Genomic DNA, 23,354 nt, shown 5'->3' with positions numbered 1-23,354 from the left:
ATCTGTTTTGGGCCACAGATACCATAGAAGAGTTTGGCTTTAGACGGTGAATGTATCCCTGGAAGCCATAGGCAGAGGGCAGGTCTTATAGTCAGTGAAACAGTTTAGCATGAAATCTACACAGAGAAAGCACAATTGCTGAAATTGGAGGACCATGGCCAAGCTGGCAACCTCGTCACATGCATTTGTTTAATTCCGCAGAGCATTCAACAAAACAAAACCAAGCCCTGGATATTGCATTTCCCTATTGTGTGTGTGTGTGTGTGTGTGTGTGTGTGTGTGTTTGCGCACACACAAAGTGCTATCAAGTCACAGCTAACTTATGGTGATCCCACAGGGGTGGTTTGCCTTCCTCTGCATAGTGACCATGGAATTCCTTGGTGGTCTCCCATCACAAAACTAACCTGGACCTACCCTGCTTAATTTCCAAGATCTGATGAGATCCAGCTAGCCTGGGCCATCCAGGTCAGGGCTCCCTATCTTATAACTTCAACAAATTATGTATTGTTTACTGGTCCCGGGCAAGTGCTTCCATTCTCCCACCAAAAAGTCCCAAGATGCAACACTTTTTTCTCTTGCACATATATTTGCGTGCCTGGTCCACCTCATACTACCAGCCACTACATTTATCTGGGAAGGGGTGGGAGCATAATTGTGCCTAAGAAACAAAATGCACCTTGAGGTCAACTGAGCCTCTCATGCTTGACCCCTATCACTGCTCAGAAAATATCCTGAATCTCTTCCTATGCATAACTTCACATATAGTTTTAGCTTGGGCAATAAAAGGCTTATAAAAGGCACTGCTGAGGAGGTTAATGGCCCCATTGCCCTTCTAATGGGAATTCTTGTTTAGCATGCTTCTGAAATATGGGTTGGTCTGATGCACCAGAAATGTATCTCGTTGCTCAGAGCAATTCTTTTAACTGGCTGGCTTCTGTCATAGCGCTTTTTGCTCTGGTGCATTGCAAGGCAAATGTCATAACGTTTTTTATTCTTTCATCACTCACTCGTTTAAATGGGACTATATTTCATAAGGCTTTATTTGGCTCACACATAGTGCATCTGATGTTCAAACATCACAAGAACAGGAATGTTTCTGTAATTTTTTTTAAAAATGAAATCACCGGAGCTCTTCCCAAACTACTGGACTCCATCCTAGAGGACACATCCTGTGTTCTGCATTGTGATGGTGGCCATGCTTTTTTGTAGACTCACCAGCCACAGTGTCTCGATAGATGTTTCAGATCAAGAAAGTAAATGAAAAAGGTTTTGAAGAACAGGAGGGGTAAACGTGAGAAGCAATCAGATGAGAACTTCAAGCTTTTTCCAAAGAAGGAAGAACCCCAGAGTGTTTTCAGAATTATTGGCAAAGGAATAATAGGCTGACTTCAGTTTCCAATTACCTTAGCTCTTAATTATAGATCAGACCACATCAAAATCAAACCCCCACAGACTAACAGTGAGGCACTGGTGCATGGTAAGCTGAAGGGGAAATTGACAGGGCATCTTAGAAAGCAAACTGATCAGGAGGTTTGATGGATTCCCACAAATGACTGAAAACATGGAGGCGACTGAGGAAGGGCAGAGGTAAGAGTCCTTGTCTTTCTTTCCCTGAACCCTTCCTGATCGATGCGTCATGTGGAGTTGTAAGTCGATTGTCTCACTTCATTTGGCTTCCTAAGAAAAAAATTTGAGAATCAATTCTCCTGTCTCTGAGTCTTGATTTTTTTTCTTGTTCCCTGTGGCTCTGTCTGGTCTCTCAACAAGTAAGGGTAAGCAAATACAAAGGGGATATTGAGGCTTAAGAAACCTGATCCTAGCTTTCTGATAATTTCCCCACCTTCTTAGTTTTCCTTTTGCCTTTTGAGTGGTGAACAAGGAAATCTATACTTTCCCCTGCAGTGTCACATGAATGTCCCAAAGGTCAATTCCACCATAATTTCATCATTAGCTAATATCTGATGGTTTCAAGAAAGAGGCAAGGAGTGGAGGGAAGGACTCAAGGAAAGGATCAGGATTTAGGTTTCCAAGAAAGCTCTTTGCTTCTCTACCTTCTTGCTATGTTTTGGAAACCTAGGCAGGCATGACACTATTGATGTTCAGCACTTTGAAAATCTGGCATCTATTTTGGTCCTTAATTGGTTGCTGACCTTCTTGAAATCTGACCTTCTAGTAGGGTTGGCAACTCCAGATTGGGAAATACCAGGAGATTTTAAGGGTGGGGCCTGAGGAGGATGGGGGTTGGAGAGGGGCTTCAATGGGGTATAATGCCTCGAGTCCATCTTTCAAAGCGGCCTTTTTCTCCAGGTGAACGGATCTCTATCACCTGGAGATCAGATGTAATAGTGGGAGATCTCCAGCCACAACCTGGAGGTTTGCAACCCTACCCTCTAGACTTAGTACATATGCTGGCCTCTCCCAACTGGCGAAATAATTGTATGGTGCTAACACCTGTTGGCCACCACTACCCCTCTTTCATGCAGCAGTTTCTTTTGCACTTTGACTTTTTTAAAAAAATCACTGTGTCAGATGATAGCTGAAATGCATTTTTGCAATAGATGCCATCAGCAGATGGCTGGGTGCCCCACTGCAGGTATGCTGGCAGCTGGAGAGATCATTTTGTGACAGCTATAATTGCCCGGCATTTTATTTTGTTAATAGCTCCCATATAATTCAATGACTTCCAAGTCCTCAGGTGGTTAAATGAGGTAGCTCTGTGGAAGTCGGCTTTGTCCCAGCTGAGGTTCAGCCTCTCAGATCCTCATTGAGAGGAACAAAAACAACAGCACAAATCAGTGGCCTCCAGCGCACGTTTAAGAGAACTGGATCAATATCTGCAATAAACTGTGCAGAAAGGATGTAGTTTTCCTCGTACATCCTTTCAGTCAACTTCTTGGCATGCAAACCTAGGCTTGGCTCGGCCCACAACAAAGGGAAAAAAAGATACTAATGATTGAACACAAAGGAACTAGCTATTTCACTGGAAATCAAAAAGGAGTATTGTGGCACCTTAAAGACTATTAGATTTATCATGGCATATGTTAGTGTGGATTACAGCCTGCTTCATAAGAAGTGTGAATTGTGTCTTCAGCTGGCAGATATATATACACACAGACAAATTAATGTTGAGATCAGCAATTGGAAATGGTGGTGTAAAAGGCAATGAAATGCAAGAGGTACTGTGGCATTCCTGGGCAATGCTTGCAACATTCCTATGCAAAGCTACAAAATAAATAAATGCAATGACAATTCACGACAGCTGAATTGGTAATGACTTTTTGATGGTGTATTATTATTAGCTCATGGACAGTGCAGTTCTAAGGGCTTCCTGTGCTGCAGTGGCCAGCTGCCAGTGTAACTGTGGCACTGCTACTCTTCTCCATGAAGGGTTTGGCTAGTGAGCGGGCAGGCGGCAGGAAAGAGAGCTTGCAGCTGGGTTTTTGAGGCTGCAACCACATCAGCATCCAAGCAACCACACTGTAGTGTCCCATCCAGCTATTGTGTTGGGATGGCTGGGCTGCAACGGACAGGTAAGGCAGAGCCAATCAGGGGCCTGCAGGTCTGGGGACCCAGACCTGTGCAAGGGGCATAGGAACACAAGAAAGGCCATGCTGAATCAGACCACAGTCCATCAAGTCCAGCAGTCTATTCACACAGTGGCCAACCAAGTGCTTCCAGGAAGCCCACAAACAAGACAACTGCAGCAGCATTATCCTGCCTGTGTTCCAATGCACCTTACAGGCATGCTCCTCTAAACCTGGAGAGAATAGGTATGCATCATGACTAACATCCATTTTTACTAATAGCCATGAATAGGCAGTAAGGGGTGGGGCCACAAATTGAGACACCATGCTTGCAGCACCCCCTCCCCCTTAAAGAAACCGAGCCCTGGCAAACCGTAACTGGGCAGCTGACAGAGATGGCAAGGGCCCCAGCATTCTCCCACTGGTGGTGACCACAATGACCTCCATGTCTTATTTGATGCAAAGGATGCAATCCAGTAAGGGGAGATGACAAGGAGAGTGTACCCAGCCAGAGATCTCTGCCGCTCAACTGTGGGGACTCCTCCTGGCAGACTGGCCATGCTGATGAGGACGCCCCGGATCACTCCATGGCCACCCCTGCCAGTGGCAGAGCTGGAGAGGGGGCCACTGGGGTGGGATCAGATATGGGGGCATGCAGCACTGCCAACAGACCCCTCCAAAAGTCTCCTCAATGGAGCAGAAGAGTTCTGGGACTGGAATGACCACCCTTCCAGTCTGGGTGCTGTCATTCCAGTCTCAGAGCAATAAATTTGTGTTCTGATGCTGTCATTTGAAATCCATTCTGCACTCATTGTAACTATTATGGGCAGTAATGTATTTCAGTGGAGCCCACGCAAGACGATTGGCATTCCTGGCTCCCAGTATATCCAATGGGCATTCCAGCATCTCCCATTGTTCTCAATCTTGTCATTCATTCTAGTACATCCCCTCTCGATGCACACCTGGCTATCCCTTGTGACATCTAGCATCCCCTCCAAGTGCCTGGCAGCTGTTGACACAGATGTTCCCAACCCCTCCATGCCCTATGTAGTGTGGTAATGCAGGCTTCAGATGGAACAAAATCTAATCCTTAAAAAATTATTTGGAATAGATTCCTTGCATTAGTCACATTTGTAACTCTCACAAGACCTGCTATTGAAAAAAGAATCAAATATCTTAGTTGCAGTTCTGGTTTCAAACAACCTTCTGATTTAATCATACCGAACTGGCTCATGATCATAATTATCCCATTACCTTTATCACATTCTTCCTAGAATGATAGTTTAAAAACCATCCTTTCGTGGAAAGTATCAGTGAAGACATTTTTATCGTCCTGTTCAGGAATGGCAAGACCCTGATGTTGAGTGTGGCATTATTTTTCCAGAGAAATCCAAAGCACATCAGATGATACAATGCCCCAAAGCATTAATTTCTGTTGTAATAGCACAAAGGTTTTATGTCCTCATCAAAGCTGGACTGGTGTTTGTTTCTGTAGCAAACCTCCAATTCTACTTCCAGAGAATCACTTTTGCCATTCTTGCCCAAGGTGCTCTTCACCCCAATGTACTGCCAACATTTTACTGTCCTTGATTTTTGTTTTTATTAGCATCATTTGTGTTTTTGGTGCTACTACTGTTCCTTTTCTACTCTGCTAATACTCTTACTTCAGTTTAATTTCTGTATTCTATTGTAGATTGTTGACTGCTTTTAATTTATATATTGGAATTTTATATTATATATTTTGTTTAAAATTGTTGCTAGCTGCCCCAAGCCCCGATTGAGTAGGGAGTGGGTGGGATATAAGCCCAAAATATAAATAAATAAATTATACCAGCCCAGGTCACAATTTGCCCTGACCTGGATAGCCCAGAGGCTAGCCTGATCTCATCAGATCTCAGAAGCTAAGGAGGGTTGACCCTGGATAGTATTTGGATGGAAGACCTCCAAAGAATACCAGGGTCATGATGTCCAGGGTCATGATCAACCACCTGTGGATGCCTCTTGCCTTGGAAACCCTATGGGGTCACCATAAGTCAGCTGTGGCATAAAAAAGTGTAACAGTCTATTTATGGCATTTATGGCATAAAAACGGGTAACAACCTATTAAAGATACATAGAACCTTTTTTGAATCTTTACCCCCCTCTGGAGGGCTGACCAATGACCCCAAATTCGACAGGCTAGCTTCTAGACCCTCACACTTTTAGTTTTCTTATAATCTTGACAACATCACTGAATAGTCAGCAGGCATGATGACCCCTGGTAACCTTTCCATAATGTTTGGTTCCAAATGTCAAATGATTGTTACTAGGCTAGCAAAAATATTCCTTAGTTATTTTCATGTGAATGCATGCCCTTCAGTTCTCTTTGTTATCTGGGAATGAGGGCAAATAACACAACAAAGATGTTTGTCACATATATACCAATTTTGAACTAGGAAGCCATGACTGATCTCTAATGTATGCCCGCTGCATGTCCTCATGTATGAACAAGCTTATAGTCATAATGTACCACTTAGGGAGAACCCAAAAAATTCCTGCTTGGCCCTGAAGCAACCACTGAGGGTGCATGGCAGTAATAAGTACCACTTAGCCTTGCCTCTTAATTGGCTGCTGTTCCGACTTCCTGCCCAATGAGGCTCATGCCTCCTTTGAACCAAATTAAGCCTGGGCAAACTGCTCCCCAATAATAATACTGGGAATTACATTTCTAGTGGCAAACCTTTGCTGTAGAAATTGGTCTTGAGTGTATATTTCTGCTTGGACTGCATTCAGACATCACAATAAGTTACTGATTCTGTAATATACTCTGGTTAGTCTACCAGACTAAGTAAATAAGTCTGGCTTGTGTATAAATCTGTTATGTCTGCTTCTTACCTCCTTCCTGGTTCCCAGGATCCTCCCTGTACAGCCATCTCTGTAGCTGGACAGCTGCAATAGGTACTGCTACTCAACAAACTGTGGCTTGTGAATTCAGATATCACAACAAACTACGATGAGCATAAACTGTTATTAGCAATGCAGTTACCTACTACTTTGAAATCCCAGTTTGATGCCAACCAACATACCTCAGTTTCCTGGCCAATCTGCATTTAGACCTCTAGACTGAAGGCAGATAATCCAACAAACTGGGGTTTGATCAACATTTATAAACTGTGTTGAACCATGACATGTGAATGGAACCCTTGTCTTAATATTAAAGTTCTTTCTTTCCCCTCCTCTGTTTGAGATGCTTTTGGGTTAGTCTGGGTTCATACCCAGTGCAGCATGGAATGGAAGCTGTGCGCACAATGTGATACCTCCACTTTGCTAGTTGGTTTTTTATGTACCATGTGTGCATTAGAACCAAGCCAATGAACAAATGACCCACGGAGTGATGTGTAGCAAATTAACCACAAATGAATGGTTGGCCTGGGGATCTTTATGCGTCTCTTCACCGCATATGCTCATGTCTCCTGATGGTTCATACATAACTTGCTCAATCCTCTTTGTTGGCTTTTAAAACAATAGATTTCATTTAACCCCTGTATTCAGGCATGGCCACTGGATTTTCTACTTTTGCTTTCTGCTGTTGGAAGGTGCTCTGATTTCTTGTTTTGGGTGGTGTTGTGTTTATTTTTTTATTGCCGTTTAAACTGCAGAAGTCCAATCTCCCTGAACTGAGTGGGACCAAGCTTCATTTCCCCAAGTGGAAACTTGTACAAATGCCTCCTCTTTTACATTCCCTTGATCATTTTGCCAAGGAAACCAGTCTTAGTACCCTAGAAAATGGCTGAAAATTCTCTTTATTTGGATAAAGGAGATGAAGAATGTTTTAAAGAATGAGGGGGGGGTTAAAAAAAGGACTAGGTGTACTCAGATCTCAGGAGAAAGAAAATCCTGAAGTTCAGTGTTTAAACTGCCAGCCTTTCTATCCCAAGGGGAAGCTTACTATCTTTGTAAAAGAGGCTTTCCTTTCTCCTCCCTTCTTCCCATATGTTTCTCCTCAACCCTTACACATTTTCCTGGCTTGGCATCTTGCTTCCTTGGCTGATGTATCACACTTGACAAGGTTATGGAGTCAGCATGTTAAATCTTGAAAAGTGAGTGTAATTTATTGATCTACATTTTGCTTATGAAATAGGACAAGTGCTGATTTGAAAATCTTGTTTCCTCTCTCTTTCCCCCTTCTGTCTCTCTCCTCTCCCTCCCTTGCTTTCTGCTTCTCTTATCTCTGGTAATTCCTGTGAGCTTGCATCAAACCTCTCCAATCCTTTGTTAGCTTTCCGAAGCAGCTGCACAGGCTCAGCTGCCTATATCTTTTCCTCCACATTTATTGTCTGTCTTCCTTTGCTCCTAAAAACACAGAGGGTCAGATATATCCCCACATTCACTCTATTAAATTCAGTGAAAATTACACTTGGGACAGATTTGGCCCATAATGCCAGGGATAGAGGCCCCATTCTTCAAATTTGTGCTCATGTGAGCAGTCCTTGTTCACGAACATAGTCACAAAGGAATCAACAATATTACTGTAATGGGTAAAGGCTGTGCAGCTAGATAAAAAGTCACAGGATTAGGCCCATTCTGGGAACTAATTAGTTCCCTGGCAGAAAACATAATTCTTCATTTAATTTGGGCCAAAGACCTGAACTTAAACATTATTACTTGGAATTAAGTCCCATTGGTTTCATTGGGACTTACCTCCAAGTAAATAGGCTTAGGACTGCAGCCAAAGGCAGCCATCTGTTTCAACATTGTAATTTTGGAGTAATGGTAGCTAAGAACTGACATGATGCCCATTTCTGATGCAAGCTGGCAGCCTAGCAAAGTGAGGCTCTGAACTGCTGTACACATCTGCTCTGGGAGTCTCTCTGTGGGAGCAAATGGATTTTGGCTTTGCAGCTGGAGGTGTTTTGGTTCTCGAGCTCTGTGGGCTCCACCGAAGACCAGACACACCTTCTCTGAAGGGACAGGGAACTTGCTTTCCTTCTTTCAAGCTTTCAAAGGTCTTGAGCAGTAAAAGGGAAGCCTTTATTTCTTTAAGGAAAATATGGTGGATAGATACTTGGCTACTGCCAGTGTTGTTCTTGGGTCTCTATCCGCCAGCAAAAAAGGGGACTGTTTTATCTTTTGTTACGGTGGCAGGTAATTTGATTAAGATAGGAGTAATCCATTGATTGCAATAGGAATTAAATTGGGGGCATTCCAACTTCATATGGGATAATGAATCCATTCTCTTCAGAACACATGGACAAATAATATCTGAATAAGGTAAGTTGCCATATCTTCCATGTAACACCACTGAAGGGAGGGACATGGAATTATAAATTCCTCTCCCTCCGGTCTCAGAACCCAAAGGTTTTCCCCCACAAGTATCTAAATTGTCGATAAATGTGCAGTCATTCATATATTGCTGAGTAACCAGTCGTCTTCCTTCAAGGAAATGTTTCACATCATAGGAAAACAGCATATTCTGAGCATCCAAAGTACAGTATCATGTACCATGGAAAATATGATTCTTTCCCAGACAGTGTTTTATTACTGTTGTGGCAATTATTGTGTAGAATGTGGTTGTCAAAGCTATTGGTTAAATATTGCCTATAGCATGAATGTGACAAGCAATACTACTTCCTTTTCAAAGCCTGCTCCATTTTATAGTTTAAAGAAATATTTACTTCTTTAATGACACTGCAATCCTCTTCAGCTGCTAGAGTATAGATCAATCCCCTCCTTTTTTTTTTTTAAAAAAAAGGTGAAATCCCCCCTCAAGAAGACTATTCCCTCAAACATTCATCATGTACATACAGAATATCATGTTGTTTTCTTTTGAATTAGAGCCAGGATTACTCACAGTCATAAAATATGCTACAGATAGTAAAAAACAGTCCCTGTTCTCTTGGATAAATCCTGACTGAAAAGAAAGTGATTGAGATCTCTTCTGAATGATATTCTGAAAGACAAAGGATTATAAATAGTTGCACATTATGGAAAGAGTCATGTTTGTAAGGGAGTCATCAACAGATGGATGTCTTTCTGGGACTACCTAGATATTGCACACTGGAGGTGTGAAGACTAGTTGATTCTACATGGGGATGTTGCCTCATTCATGGTTAGAGTTGCCAGGTCCCTCTTCACAACCGGAGGGAGGTTTTGGAGTGGGGAGGGACTTCAATGCCATAGAGTCCAATTGCCAAAGCGGCCATTTTCTCCAGGTGAACTGATCTCTATCGGCTAGAGATCAGTTGTAGTAGCAGGAGATCTCCAGCTAGTACCTGGAGGTTGGCAAACCTATTCATACTGGCAATGGAACTTCTGCATGGCAGTATTCCCTGTGGCATCCTGCTCCCATCCCCTGCCAATGAACTGTTTTTGTTTACTGCGTTTTCAAATGGTAGCTATATGGCTATAACACAGCAGTACTATAGTGATATATCTACTACTGATAAATAATCTGGCTAAAAGCATGCCAGCAGTGGAGGATAAATGGCACTGGCTGTGGGTGGGGAGACGAAGAAATCTTCACCTGCTCATCCACACTTACTTCCAACCCTCTTTTTTAGGAAAGAGTGTACCAAAGTACACAAAGTGTACCAAAGTGTACCAAAGGTTTAGGAAAACATGCAGCGGCGGCTGAAGCTGGGGAAGACCCAGTAGGTAGATGACCACACAAAACTACTGCTGCTGCGGGGCGGGGGAGGGATGATGGACAGACACAGAGCAAGAGCTCCATGTGGAAGAAATTGGTTTGCCATTTCCCTCCACAATGAAAACCAGTTTGAAGAGAAGAATGGCAGACAGGGAGGAGCTGCTTAACCCTTCCCCTCCAATCTTTTTCCCCTCTCAAAAATTGCTTTCCCACATACTGAGAAAAATGGGATTATGTTTAACTATGGAAAAATGTCTGCCTCTAGAGAGCACTGAGCAATTGCTGCTACTGTGTCCTGCATGGCCTGGTCAGAATTGCTTTCCTGGCGAGATCCCAAGGTCTTTTTTAAGACTGACTTTTAGTAGCTGAGATGAAGCCAGTAGTGGGGTAGGCAGTTAATCTCTGTTTGGATTTGATAGCTTTTCACTTTGTTTCATATATTTATTTTTAAAAATGTATTCAATGTATTATCTTGAGCCATGGATAAAAACTAATTAAAAAAAAGACCCAAACTTTAATATATTTGAATTAAAAATGGGGTCAATGTTCTTAGTCTTGCTCTCCTACCAGTAAGTACTAAGGATGCTAGAAGAATAAGGGTGATAAGTACCTTCTTCTGCATTGGCGCCTCCTTTAAGGGATTAGCTATCAGTGGAAAACCACCATAATCCAAAATTGCAGACAATTTGTGGACAGCATAAAAATATTTCTTCTTAGTATTCATTCGTATTTTAACTGAGCTTTAATATGTTTCCTTGTGTGTGATTTTAAGAAATGACATTTCTGTTTTGTTGTTGATATTACTTATGCTCTTTCATTAGTAATTTTTAGATTTTGATGTGTGGGATATTCATTTTTATGCTAGTATTACCTTTGAGCCAGCTATGCTATGCTAGGCTGGTTAGAAATATTTAAAATAAACAGTAGAGACCAACAAACCATGCAGCTTCCCTGTTTGCCTTTCTTGGGCAAATCCAGTTGGGATGCTGAAAAGGAGCCCTTCTTTAGGATCATGAGAGGAAGCTGACCTGAATACCGCACTGTAAACTTGTAAATACAGGATTCCTGAAATCATTTAGACAGCAGATATCTTCCTTTAATTTGGCGAGGGCACTGCAAGCTTTTTTTCCACCCAGGCTTCCTTCTTCCCATAACTAATCTTTCAGGAGGGGGTTTATGCAGTTGATCCTGCCAAAGGATACTTTGCCTCCCAGCACAAATTAAAAAGGCCAGCAGGCATCAATTTTTTTTTTTAAAGGCAGCCCCTAGCGGAGGCTGCCCCTACGTAGTTTTTTTAATACCTAATTAAAAGCTCCAGTCCAAATGGCTTGACGATGGAAATTCTAATTAAATCAACCCATCTTCTTTGTGAACTGAGGTGTGTGTAAAATAAAGTATGAAATTAATAATATTTGGGGGGGGGGGATTAGCTGCTTCCAAGGCCATATTTTAGTGTATGTCTTCTCACCCTATTTTCCGTAGCTTAAAAAAATGCAGAGATAATTATAGGCTGGTGGGGCACAAGCAGAAATAAGCAGGGAGGAGCTGTGGCTCTATGGATGCTTTCCTTACCAGAGGTCTCAGTTTTGTCCCTTGGCATCTCCTGGTAAAGTATCTCAGGATGCAAATACTAGCAAAGATCCTTCTCTGCTTGAGATCTTGGAAAGGCACTGCCTGTCCCCATAGAGGGCCCACTGAGCTAGATGAACAGTCATTGCACTCAGCATAAGGCAACTTCATGGGTCTACATTCAGAACAAGTTCCTACCATGAGAGAAAGGGCTATACAGCTACAGTGAACTGTCATCCCCCCTAGTCCCTTTATAAAACTGTGTAAATTCATACTTTCATAAGGGTCATTTTTCCAACATTTGGAACCCAGCTGTTGGTGATAGTGTTGCCAACCTCCAGGTACTAGCTGGAGATCTCCTGCTATTACAACTGATCTCGAGCCAATAGAGATCAGTTCCCCTGGAGAAAATGTCTGCTTTGACAATCGGGCTCTGCAGTATTGAAGTCGCTCCCCTCTCCAAACCCCGCCCTCCTCAGGCTCTGCCCCAAAAACCTCCTGCTGGTGGCGAAGAGGGACCTGGCAACCCTAGTTGGTAATGGTCTCTCATCTAGAAGTGACATCAGTTTAGGGCCACTTCATATATGATACGCATGTCCTGGTAGTTGCCAACTGCTGCTTCTACCTGAAAGAGGATCTATACAGTGGCTTACTTTGTGGGATGGCTCTGATCCTGTGAAAAGTTGGTCTAAAGAAAAATGGAAAATAACCCCCCATCCCCCCCCCCCACACAATATTATATTTGGACTGACCAAAAAGAATTCTAAACAGTATGTGTTTTGAGTTCTTCAGAACTCTTTTTTAGGTTATAAACACAGCAGAGAAAAAAAAGATGTTTCAGTCTCTGATCTCAAGACCATTTGTCTGCATCCTGTGTAGAATGACTCATCCATATCAAATACATTTTTCCCTCTGGTGTATTAAACAAGTTTAATGCTTCCTCTAAGTTATTAATGGAGTTGCCAACTGGCCTGGAGAAGAATGTCCTGTCCTTTTAATGGAAAATTATTTTTATCAGGTGATATTATTTACCTTTATGCCTACAAAAAGCTTCAACAATCCTTTCCCACACGTTAAGCCTTTATTAAAGGGACAGGATATTTTTCTCCACACCGGTTGGCAACCTTAACAGGCCCTAGTTTAAGGCTCTGGAATGCCTTCCTGAGTAACATGAAGAGTCGCTTCTTCTTCATCTTCTTTCAGACGGGGAGCAAAAAGTTTTGGTGCTTGTGAGAATGTTTTCCTGAAGAGGCGTAGCTCAGGAAAAACCATTGAAAACTTCCATACTAATCCCTTAGTTCCCCTCTCCTACAGGAATTAAGCCCATGTACATGTCATTGGAATGAACACACATCCTTGCCCAGTTTTCCCCCACCTCCATCTTCTTTTCCCTCTCTTTGTCATCTTTCTTTTCTCACATTTTAGATTGTAAGCTCCTTGGTGCAGGAATGTATCTTCTTGTGCTCTGTAAAGCATCATGCACATTGACTGTTCTGTGTAACAAAAACCCACCATTTGATTCAGCTGAATGCAAAATCAACCAACCAAAAAAAAGAAAGAACCTGGGCCTAAACTAATGGGTTCATTTTAACTGGGAATAGCCATGTCAATGGGAATAGCCATGTTAAATTTGTGTCAACAAAAACAAGAAACCTGTGGCACCCAAAAACATGTAATGCAGCATGAGCTTTTGCAAACCTCAAGCCTTTTTTCATTTAAACTAATGTTGTAAGGCAGGCCTAACTGCTATCACTAGACTGCTATTTAACTAGAATCAGAAGTAAAAGAAGAAAAACACCCAAGAATTATTCTCTTTTCAGCATAAACATGGAGTTTTTCGGTGGTGGGGGGTAGGGTTGCCAACCTCCAGGTACACACTGGAGATCTTCTGCTAATACAACTGATCTCCAGCCAATAGGGATCAGTTCACCTGGAGAAAATGGCCGCTTTGGTAATTGGACTCTATGGCATTGAAGTCCATCCCCTCCCCAAACCCCACCCTCCTCAGGTTCTGCCCCCAAAACCTCCCGCTGGTGGCAAAGAGGGGCCTGGCAACCCTGTGGTGGGGGCAATGAATAGATTTCAAACAGGAGCCCCCACTTCAGCGTTATAATTAGTACACAAACCTGAAAATCAAGCCATGTACAATCTGCTCTATCATTTGTGCTCTGAATGATTCCAGCACCACTGAAAGTTGGCTTCAAGACTGAAAGACTTGTTGCTTCCTCTCCAGGCCAGGTTTCTCTGTCCCACCCTTAGGGGAAAACATCTCTTACCTTTGCCCGACTCACCAGGCACAGCCATCTTCCTTCAGCTTTCCCTTGGCTGCACCAGCAGAGAGCAGAAGTTCCCAACAATGGCAAAAGTCATCCTTCTATGTGCTGCTGCTAAGCATGCTAGGAGAGCCAGGAGCCATAGAGCTCTTTTTGCAGTAGAGCTCATATCCTAGCAACAAGGCATTCCTTTTAAGGGCTGACTCCTCCTTCTTTTAAACTCTAGCAGAGTTTACAGGCTGAAAGCTGCTAGAGCTTTAGGCACCAGGAGCAAACTTTAGGTTGTAAGGATGACCTGGTACCTGGAATCTTGGAGGCCTAGGTTAGGTGATGCTGGGTGGAGCTTAGGGTTGTCACCTCTAGGTTGGGAAATTACTGGAGATTTGGGGGTGGAACGTGGAGATAGCAGGGGCTGTGGAGAGGAGGAACCTTAGAGGGGTATCAGGGTCCACCCTCCAAAGCAGCCATTTTCTCCAGGGTCTGTAGTCTGGAAATCAGTTGTAATTCTGGGAGATCTCCAAGCCCCAGCTGGAGACTGACAACCCTAGAATCTGGTATAGGATGACAACTTTGGCTTGGGACATTCCTGGAGATTTTGGGGTAATGTCTGGGGAGGGTAGAGTAGGAGGCAGGGAAGGAGCTCAACAAGGATGTGATACCATAGAGTCCAGTCTACCCTCTGAAGCTGCCATTTTTTCCAGGGGAACTGTCTGTGCAGTCTGGCTATCAGTTGTAATTCCAAGAGGATGCCAGGCCCCACCTGGTTTTTGTATCCTCAAGCTGGTATCAAGTTGTGCTTTTAGCCTTCTGGGAAGAAGATAAAAATGGCAGCTTCCAACTCAAACTACAAAAATCAGTAATTGTTCATATCTGTGAAACACTCAGACCACTCAACAGACTGAGAACAGTGAAAAAACACAGTAATTATATTAATAAAACTAGATATGCATTTAGATGGTACTTAAGTAGACATCCTAGAATAAGTGTGCATATCATTCCTCTGTTGTACACACTACCAGGTTGTTCCTTATCAATTGTTATCCATCAAACTCCTAACTGGCTTGCTTTTGCTTATCGTAGTTATCATAAAAACGGTGGCCAGCTTTATATTGTGCTTGATGCTGCTCTGTTGATCATAACACTGGATGATATCTTATCCTTTTATTTTTGCATCTATGGTAATTGCTTGGAGGCTGTTGCTTTATTCAAGATGCTTATTCCCAGCTATAATTATATGGTTTTTGCACTGAAAACTGAAAACTTTTTGCATCCCTGAATTAGCCTAAAAACAGACTGCAGAAGGAAGAAATTTGCAGGACCAGTGAAATGAAAGAGCATTGGTGTTGTACTCCTTATCAGTTAAACATATATCTATTTCTCCGAACACCAGTTTTCTGAGTCTATGGTCTTTTATGCATGGCTGTTTCACTTGCTGTCATCCCTTCGACAACTTTGGGTCTTTGTGTTGATTATGCATGCCTTTTCCGACTGTCAGAGGTCTCCTCCTCTCCCCCTGAAATTCCTTTCGTTTTCAAATTAGAGATAAAACAGGTCTCTGAAAACGCAGGCAAAACATGGGGAAACTCAGGGGGAGAGGGAGGTGATCTCTGATGATCGGAAACAGCATGCATAATCACCCCACAAATACCCGAAATCAGCGGAGGGGTGATGGCGAGTGAAACCGCCATGCATAAAAGACCTATGATTGAAGTCTGTGTGGCTGAAAACAGTGTCTTGTTTTTATTGACAGGGACTTCTAGGCACTTGCAAGCAGTTTTCTTTATGTTACTACAGTTTAGTGAGCAGATATTTTGGAAAGTGCTGCTGTTGAAGAAGTCAGGAAGATGCCCTTGGGGTTCTCTGGCTGAGATTTTCAGGATTTGCCAGACACTGTATCGATCTGGCTCACGGTCACCCAAAATAGAGATAAACTCTCATCCAGAGAAAAGGAGGTGGCACCTGGGGATCACTTGACCATTGCTCATCATTTGAAAGAAGTGGTGCAGAGGATGTATGTCCTTAGGTCTCCTTGACTTCATACCCATGCTCAGAATTACCCCACTGGAGGCTGATTTGTGATGGATGTTGCTGCTTCTCCCTGAAACTCTTTAAAAAAAAAATCTTCTGATACTGTTGCTTTGGATAATCATGCTGAGACACAAATTGATGGTTTCAGTTCAAGAATTTCATCCTGTGCTCCTCAACTAGTGGGAAAACACAAAATTGCCGTCATTGTCTAATTCTCTCCAATCTGAAATTGGTTTGATTAAATTGGTACCTTCCACTATTATTAATGAAAACGCTGCATTGGTTCATAAACTGAAGGAAAAGGAAGACTCACAGAATGTAGGAATCTGGAGAGGGGGAAAATCGGAGTTGATGTATAACAGACCTGTGACAGAAAATGTAACCCTTCCATTCCATGTGGGAAATGGCTAGTGATGCTGCTAAATCATGGTGTCTAAATATGAATGTATCCAACTTGTGATGCCCGGATATATTATGGGGAGAACTCAATGGCCTAAAGGAGTTGATCTGCTTGTGATTTTAAACTGAGAGCATTATAAGTGCATGCTCCATCCTTGCACCTGCATGGTAAGCATTCCTCAGAAAGGCAGCTGCTATGTTGGCACATGTTTATTGATTGATGGAAGTGACTTGGGAATTCAGAGAAATGCATGTAATCTGTAAAAACAATATGTTGACTCCTATTTGACCATATACTACTCACCAGGTTGGAGGCATGTCCCAGGCCACACTAGGTCAGCCAGCAAGGGTTTTAGGATTCCAGTCCAAAATCAAAGTCTGGGGCTCAGTATCACAATACAAAAGTAGTCCAAGGTCAGTCAGCAAGATTCCAAGAGCTAAGCAAGTCAGGCAACTGGTAGTCTTATCAGGAGGGTTACAAACAAATTAAGCCCCACACTGGCTGCAGCCTTTGTAGGGAGTTTCTCTACGGGTGTCACTGGATCCCATGTTAGACTGCTCCTCACAAGTAGAGTCAGCTCCTCCATAAGGGCAGCACATGCCAGTGTGTCACACAATGCAAAATACAAGTTCGGCGGCTGCAGAGAGGGAATGTCTAGAACAATTTCATCATAAACAGCCCACAAATTTAAAATTTCAGCAAACAAATCAAATGATTTTGCATGTCAGCCAGGGCTGCAATATATGAAGAATCACCTCCCCCTGCCCCCATAAATGTAGCTCTCTGGACGTTTTGAAAATCCTACCTTTATAGTTCATTGGTACACTTCTGGAGAAAACCTACAATTCCCATGCAACACAAATGCCTCTTTTATGTTAAAAAAAAGAGATGACGACAAAAAGAAGAATTTAGCACTCTTACGAAAAGCCATTCCCCCCCCCCCCCAAACATTCTCTGTTGATGCCTATAATTCAAGGTCCACCTCTGAACTGAAATGGGTGGGAGAGGGTGTCACTCATGAATAGAAATGGTTTAAAAAGAATTATATGCTGCAATACTGAATGAAAGTTCACAAAAATCTCCATGGAGAAGCATAGCCTGCCATGATTATTTACTTACTTGCTTTATGACAGGGGAACAGGTCTGGTCTTCTCTCAGGCTACCTCACACTTTATATTTTCCTAACAAGGATGTAAAAAAAAACTTTTACAGAACTCCAGGAATATGTGTGAAAATCATGCGCATGTCTGTTTTGTTTTAATTACTTGCAGCAAAATAGACCCTTGCATGACTTTGACTCACTATAGTTGTATATGCTTTGTAGTATTTTTTTCCCCTATAGTCACGGTGAGGAAATGTTAAACATGACATTGATTTCAGATACCTGAGTAGGGCCGGGTACCAAGAAAAAATTCATTATTCATTTCCTATTTGGGGTTCAAGGGGTGGCTTTCCCCCCCTGTATTACTTACGTTCATGATGGGCATTGCTAGTTCAGGATTCTGCTCTGTGTGGTTTTTTGGGTTACAGTGCTTCAGGACCATGAGTTTCAATGAGGAATTTATTAGAGGGTCTGTGGGGCAGCTGTTTAAAAAAGATAACAGCATCAAATTTGCACAGGACTAGTCTTCCCTCTAATCCAGTGGTTCCCAACCTTTTTTTGACCAGGGACCACTAGGACTTTTTTGTTCGGTGCAGGGACCTCAAGGTTCAAAATAAAAATTCAGAGAATTTGAAAATAAACTTTAATCATAACTGTTAGTTAAACATTAAACTTAGAATAATATTTGAATATATATATTTTTATAATAGAGAACTTTTAATTGAAAATATTAATTTATTATGGGTTTATAACTTTGTTTCGCAGACCTTAATTTAGTTCTCGCGGACCCCTGGGGGTCCACAGACCCCAGGTTGGGAACCAGTGCTCTAATCTAAAGACCCCCCTCTCCAATTTCAAGTGAATTGGACCAAGGGGTTCGATTTTACAGACTCCCTGAAGTAGGTTCCTCTCAGAGCAGGCACAGTTCTTTCTGCTATTTCCTATTGAGAGGAAATGGTACAAGCCACCAGCATGTTTTAAAAACCTGTCTTTATTCATTTCCTTTTACTACTCTTACACTGACTGACAATAAAATTGTTTTACCTTTCTACTATAAACCATGCATTTGTCATCCTTCCTTGTTATGGTCTGTTCTTCTTTCTTTTCACAAAGTGAGAAAGGAGGGACATTTTAGAGGGGGTCTGGAGTGGCTGTTTTCAACCAAATGACACCAAAATTGCAGCTGAGCTAGTGCTGCCTCTCCACTAAAGAATCCCTGAGTTTCGAGCAAATTGGACCAAGGGTTCCAATAATTCAGGCCCCTGGACAAGGTGCCCCCTACTTGGAAAGGAAAAAAAGATTTCACTCTCACAAAAAAAGGAGTAAATCAGAATAGCCACTCTTCACTGCTTGTCCCCAAAGATGATTGGCTGGAAGTGCTCTGTGCTCCTCCCTTGCAAGGATCTGATTGGAAGGGTGAAATGCAATTGCCTGGGAAATCAGTGAAATCAAAGAAAAAACATGAGCGCTTGGTGCATTGCTGGTAAGCGCCCAGACTAAAAAAACACCCACAGATTGTTCGGGGAATGGGGGTTCATAATTTCCAAGACGTTTGGATTTGTATTCTCATTCCAGGAAACCACAGTAACAACCCAAACCAGTGATTTCTGTGTACATCTTTGGCTCAGGAATTTCATAATGCACATCCCTATAATTGAGTTCTGCTGCAGTAGCTACATTGGCTTCAGTGTCTATTTTCTTCTTTTTGACCACTTCAGCATTGGCAAGGCTCTATTAGGCCCTCACTTTCTAATCGTTTCCTGTCTCATCTAGGGTCAGAGCAGGGGGACTAGGTTGTACAAGTATTCAAATATAGATTCCACATGTACTTTCCTCTCCATAGCTCTGTTCAAAAGTTACAGTAAATACATGTACAAACCATGTAGTTTTGATTTTTCTGTATGCATGTGTGGAGTAATTCTCATGTTACATTCAATGCATGTACAGCTCAATGTGTACTATCCAGGTACTGGTGCTTGATTGGATTCATTAAGTGGATGGGCATTGGCTCTTTCGTACAAACTGATGCTTGCACATATAGGCAGGATGTATATGAGTTCATTGTAATATGTTAACAGGGTGTGTGTTTCTTAAAAATATTTCATAACAGTGCCTTTTATAGTACATGTGCACATTGCATGCAGTTACAGGATCAATTCTAAAGAGTGCATGCGTGATTCAATTATGACTCACTTTTGAAATGCATAGAAGTGGCAAGCAGGAAAGGATCAGGTCGCTGCTTTCACATAATATGAAGGGGGAAGCATATTTGAAATCTACCTATTCCTTTTATATTTGCTGTAGTATGTGTGTAATTTTGTTTGGGTATCTGGACCTAGTACAAAATATATTGTGAAATGCATCTACTATGGGACAAGAAGGGAGATCAGGATGCAGCTCAGCCCAGTAAGTGTGTGGTGGTCTGTGGAATATCTTGCTTAGTTTTTTCTTATACTGTAGGACTCTTTGGTGATGTTCACAAGTTTATCCTCATGTCTTTCAGTCTTCTCCTCAAGTCCTATTCTATACGCCTCTACCTACAGAGTTGGGATAGATGGCAATCAGAGATAGGGCTTCTTTGGTGGTGGCACCTTTTTAGTGGAATGCTTTCCTCTTGAAAATTTTCCTTGTGCCTACTTAGCTGTCTTTTAGGGAAGATGACTGGGGATGGGGAAGGCACTGGCAAACCACCCCGTAAACAAAGTCTGGCTAGTAAGCGTCTGGATGTGACGTCACTGGATGGGTCAGGAATGACCCGGAGCTTGCACAGGGGACCTTTACCTTTTTTCTCTGTACCCTGACCTGGATTGCCCAGGCTAGCCTGATCTCATCAGATCTCAGAAGCTAAGCAGGGTCAGCCCTGGTTAATATTTGGATGGGAGACCACCAAGGAATACCAGGGTTGCTGTGCAGAGGAAGGCACTGGCAAACCACCTCTGTTAGTCTCTTGCCATGAAAACCCCAAAAGGGGTCGCCATAAGTCGGCTGTGACTTGAAGGCACTTCACACACACACGTTTTCGCTGTAGTAGTTTTACTGAACTGGTCTTTTTGCTATTTCATGGAACTTGTGCTGAGGTTTGTGTGTGTGTGAATTCTTTGGTAGTTGTTTGGTCTTTCTGTCTTTCTTTCACTTTTTCTCATGCTGGTTTAAAGTTTTTTTTATGATTCAATGCCATTGTCTAGTAAGTTTAAATTGTTTGTTGATTGCTTTTATTGTTTTATGTTGTTCTAAATCTGTTGTCAGCCACCTGGAGCAGTTCTATGAAGAAGTGGCTAAGAAATAATTTAAAGAAAGAAAGAAATGTCATCTCCTTTAAGTTCTTTAATCAGCAAGAGAAAGTTGTAGGGTCGTTATGTTTTAGAGAGAGAAAAACAGAGAACCATATCAAAAATGCATTAGTGAGACCAGTGTAAAGCGAGGAGAGCCCTAGAATGGATCAAGTACAATTAGCACAATTTTATTCCATGTGATAATTCTGTATGAGAGCTGTAACATGCTGAGATTTTTAGTGTGATGGTTGATTTTGCAATACAATGACATATGCTGAGAGTAGGCAGTGTCCTAGAAAACTGTTGAAATGTGATTATGTTGTGATTTCCTCTTATGATAGGTGATTATTAGTTATGCTCCAACACTTTCTGGTGTGGCTCATGTCCCCTTCACCAGTCAGAAATAGGAAACTGATTGTTGGTGAGTTGTTCAGATACATCCAAGCAAATCTGGATGCATCTGATTTGCATAATTAAATTGTTTTCTTTCATAACTAGATGACTTTTTTTGCAGCTGCTGCCACCTCTAATTTTAAAATACACACAGTAAAAAGAAAAAAGAGCAAGTTTGAGCCTTTCCAGTTGAGACTTGCTATGTTTGTATCTCTGTGTGCCTTCAGTATCACCCTGTAAAAGCAGTTAATCTTGCATTCATTTCTCGCAGTCCCTTCTCAAATAGATGCTGATGACTGCTCAGGCTGAAAAAACAAGCAGTACTATCTAGCTGATATTGATGTTGCTGCTCATTTAAAGGATGCATCTAGGGCTGTCAATTCGGTTCGGCCCGAACTGAAAATCAGCCGAATTTCCCTTGATTCGGCGGTTTTTAGTTCGGGAGGAACCGAACTCAAAACTGGCGGGCAACCTGGGGGCCGAATTCAGCGAGTTCGGGAGTTCGCGAATAAATTCGGCCAATTCGGGGCCGTCAGTAAGCAGCATAACCTTCAGTAAGCAGCATTCTCCTCCCCCGGCCAATCGGTGGCCAAGCTGGGTCTTCTTCTGGCCAATCAGTCAGGATCGAGTACTGGAGGAATCAGCTGATGTGCGGCCGGCCGGGGAAAGAGAGAGAGAGAGGGAAATCCTTATGTGTGTGTGAGGGGGTGCTTGTGCACATTCGCTCCTTTCCATGGCTGCAGAGGGCACATTTTTGGGTGTGCCGACCCCAAACTTTCAGCGGAGCATCAGACAAGGCTTCTTAAGATACCCCCCAAGTTTTGTAAACATTGGGTCAGGGGGTCCCGAGATATGTGCTCCACCCCCTTTTTCTTTCCATGGCTGCAGAGGGCGCATTTTTGGGTGTGCCGACCCCAAACTTTCAGCGGAGCATCAGACAAGGCTTCTTAAGATACCCCCCAAGTTTTGTAAACATTGGGTCAGGGGGTCCCGAGATATGGGCTTCACCCCTTTTTCCTCTCCCCCCTTTTCCATTTTCATGGCTGCAGGGGGCGCTTTTTTGGGAGTGCAGCCCCCAAACTTTTATCATAGCTTCAGACCATCCCTCTTAAGAGACCACCCAAGTTTTGTAAAGATGGGTTCAGTGGGGGCTGAAATATCGGCTCCCCCCTTTTCTCTTTCCGTGGCTGCAGGGGGCACATTTTTGGGTGTGCCGACCCCAAACTTTCAGCGGAGCTTCAGACAAGGCTTTTTAAGAGACCACCCAAGTTTTGTAAACATTGGGTCAGGGCCCCCCCGAGATATGGGCTTTCCCCTTTTCCCTATTGGGATGAATGGATCACCCTCGAGAGATGCATACATATGGATCTTATATTGGATACAAATGGAATCATATTGGATTACCCAGCCTCCCAGCCCCTCCTGCTGGAACAGAAGACAGCCACAGTAAGACCCCTTTGGGGGCTTTAATCTATAATTTTTCTTTTCTGTGTGTGTGTGTGTGGGGAAAGCAGAGTCTGTGTGTGTGTGTGGGGAGGGAGCAGTTTCTGTGGGTGGGGGGGGGAAGCCAAAGGGGGCTTTTGCCGGTTCTGCCTGGGGTGTGTCTCTCTCTCCCTGGTTTGAGGGGGGGGGGCTTCATTTTTATTCTTCAGGTTTTTCCTCATTTATAAGATCAGTTAGGTTATTTTGATGCTTGCTCAAAACTGGTTTTCAAATGGTGACTTAAAGAATGCATCTGCCTGGTCCCAAGTCCAATGCAAAAGGAGAAATTCCACCCCCTCCTGCTCATTATGCATAGCTAGCTGCCTCTGTCCCTTTCCATGGTATGCAAACTCCCAGGTGTCAGGTGTTGCTTTGCACTGTTGCAAAGGTGTTGCATTGCGTGCTTGTGTTGCTTTGCAGTTGTATTGTTTTGCAAAATTCTTCACACCTGCCCCGCCCTTTGCATGTTTGCAAAGGTGTTGCTTTTCAGTTGTGTTGCTTTGCAAAGTTCTTAGCACCTGCCCCGCCCTTGCTCTCATCAGCTGTTTGTCGGGGCTGGGAGCTTTGTGCATGGGCGGCAAGCTCTGCTGAGAGATGCAGATTCAGGGTGGGGGGGACCCCTTTCAGGGCCCATATCTCAGCCCCCCCCTGACCCAATCTTTACAAAACTTGGGTAGTCTTTCAAT

General features: G+C 42.9%; 1 protein-coding gene across 2 annotated transcripts in view; it reads left to right on the top strand.

Annotated features, from left to right (window-relative positions):
• Positions 1 to 23,354, top strand: part of GRM4 (glutamate metabotropic receptor 4) — a 310,121-nt gene that overhangs the window by 46,094 nt on the left and 240,673 nt on the right. The window contains exon 1 of one of the 2 annotated variants that reach the window (XM_056844266.1): positions 7,515 to 7,603. The exons of the other annotated variant lie outside the window; for it this stretch is intronic. The gene's annotated coding sequence lies outside the window, so the exon portion shown is untranslated. Of the gene's footprint in view, positions 1 to 7,514; positions 7,604 to 23,354 lie in introns of those variants that run through there. 2 annotated transcript variants of the gene reach the window in all.

Source organism: Euleptes europaea, chromosome 2, assembly GCF_029931775.1.
Source record: "Euleptes europaea isolate rEulEur1 chromosome 2, rEulEur1.hap1, whole genome shotgun sequence".
Taxonomy (NCBI): Eukaryota; Metazoa; Chordata; class Lepidosauria; order Squamata; family Sphaerodactylidae; genus Euleptes; species Euleptes europaea.
The sequence above is the reverse complement of the archived record's forward strand: the minus strand, read 5'-3'. Positions and strand labels throughout refer to the sequence as shown.